Here is a 2,565-nt window from a genome sequence, read left to right on the forward strand (position 1 = left end):
ATGAAAAGGTAATAATAAGATGAAAAAACAGATTTGAATGAGATTAAAAAAAGCACTACTGAGGAAGTAAGAACCCAGCCTAAAAACTGCAGCCACAAATAGAGGCCATCAGACAAAAAGAAACATTAATATAATTATAAATGCTATAGCAATAACCCCTTTTTTGGTTAAATTCCTGAATCACAAGACAAAGTATAAAGTCTGAGTTTAAAAGACAAACCATCTCCAAATATAGAAACAGTTAAAACAAAAAAAACAAATATTTAACCAAAAAATATTAAATATGAATGGTTATATATAAGGAAGAATATTTAAAAAGTGATAATAAAGGAAATGCCAATTGATATTGACAAATATTCTAGTCTAAAATAGGGATATAATTAGTCTGAAACCATTGATTAGCAGAAAAATATTATCAGAAGTACAAAGAGAAATTAGTGAAAATATAGTGATACGAGAAAAAGAAAAAAATCTTCAACATAAGATGGTGATAGAAAAAGGAAATAGACGTAATGAATTATCAAGCTGTGGACTAATCTTTCTATGTATCTATGTTCTCTGGAAACCTTTCTGTGTCTTATTTTTCTAGCATACTTTGGAAATTTTAAAATAAATCACAATACATTTTGAAAATTGTATAAATAATAAAGATTTGTCACATTTTCTTACCACAGTATTATAAAACTAGTAATAGACAACAAAATTTGATAAAATAAATGCAATATTATAAAGTTAAAATGTACACATTTTTGAATATTTGTTTAAATAAGAAAATAAAAGCTGAGTTTGTACATTTCTTAAAAATGTCCAACACAATTATGTACCTCAAAACTTAAGCATAAGGCTAGTTCAGAAAATTGTTTACAGTATCTACAAAAGCTGAACACACACTTTTCTAAAAATCATCAATTCCACTCGTGTACATACCTGAATCCAACACCAGTGCATCCACAGATTCACTGAAAGGCGTGCTCTAGAATAATTATAACAGCATTATTTGTGAGCCCAAACTGGAAACTACTGAAATGTCCAGTCATTGGAGAAGCCATAAAAAAGTGACAGATATTCACTTCATGAGAATTAATGATCTACAATGTATACAATGTATAATTTCTTTAATATTAAGCACAAAAAAGAGAAACAACACTAATGTTTGGTTTTAGAAGTCAGGAGAGTTGTTAACTAGAGTAGTAATTGGGAAGAGAATGTTCTAGGTTGATGGCATTCTGTTTTTGATCTGAGTCTGACTAAACAGATGCCTTGATTATGAAGTCAATCCACTCATCTGAACCCTTTTGATATGGGTGCTATTCTCCACAGATACTATACTCAATAAAAACTTAAAAATACCTAGAAATTAAAAATGTCATTATCATGTGTTGCTTTTTATAAATAATTCATTAAAAATAAGTAGGAAAAATTTTTAAACATTACATGCTTTGAAAAACAAAAGAAAAGAAAAAAATAACTTTCAAAGACTTTTAAGATCACTTAAGTAAACAAAATCATAGAGACAAAGAAGCATCAAGAATCAGTATGAAGGGGCCAGCCTGATGGTGTAGTGGTCAAGTTTGTGCTTCTGCTTTGGCAGTCTGGGGTTTGCGGGTTTGAATCCTGAGCACAATCTTATAGACCGCTCATCGGGCCATGCTGTGGAGTCATCCCACATACAAAATAGAGGAAGATTGGCAACAGATGTTAGCTCAGGGCCAATCTTCCTCATCCAACAAAAAAAGAATCATTTTGAAAAAATAAATAATTGATAAGTTAAAAATAAACGATTTGAACATCAGGAAAATAGTGTTATTTATACTGGTTCTGTGGGCTTCATGGCAATAAACTCTTCTGTGAAGCATATGAAGACCACACCCAGGACAAATTCAATCTCACTGGGCTCAGTGAGCAGGTGCCTCACTATTGACAAGCTCTAGAATGGTCTTTGACATGGAGCCTGATGAAAAGCTGAAAGACAGCCCCAACCAAAGTGACCTGATTAAGCAGGCAGCCGAGATGCTCTATGGATTGACCCAAGCCTGTTATATCCTCACCAAACATGGCATTGCCCAGATGTTGGAAAAGTACCAGCAGGGAGACTTTGGCTACTGTCACCCCATGTGTGCCCTGAGAACCAGACATCCCACATGAGGCCATGCTGAAGTTCTACTGGCTAAGTGCACATATGGGTACACACCTGAGGCACCAACACACAGACCATGCCTATGTCGGCACCGATTTCCTTCATGTGCTCTTCATGGTGCCTCCAGAGTCCTGGCCCGACCGTTCCACCAGCCAGTTTGTGTGCAGGCTTTATAGTTTCGAAATCCATCCAGTGGCCTACTAGCAGTAGTTCCAAGTCGACTGCAGCTTCAGGAACCCAGTCAAAATGATTCGCTGATTCCTCACCCCACCTGTCCCTCAGTCGTTGAAACCCCCATTCCTTTGCTGTCACCTTTTCAGGAATCCTGTATGGTTTCTAGTTTAAACTAAAGGAATCATTGTTGTGGTGGGGACATGAAATAAAGTGGAAAAGGAAAAATATAACTATTTATTCAAAATTTATACAAA

At 34.9% G+C, this 2,565-nt stretch overlaps 1 pseudogene; it reads left to right on the forward strand.

Moving 5' to 3' along the window:
- Nucleotides 1-1,786: 1,786 nt before the first annotated feature.
- On the forward strand, nucleotides 1,787-2,341 carry LOC106822695 (casein kinase II subunit beta pseudogene; annotated as a pseudogene).
- Nucleotides 2,342-2,565: the final 224 nt, after the last annotated feature.

Source organism: Equus asinus, chromosome 10, assembly GCF_041296235.1.
Source record: "Equus asinus isolate D_3611 breed Donkey chromosome 10, EquAss-T2T_v2, whole genome shotgun sequence".
In the NCBI taxonomy this organism is placed as follows: Eukaryota; Metazoa; Chordata; class Mammalia; order Perissodactyla; family Equidae; genus Equus; species Equus asinus.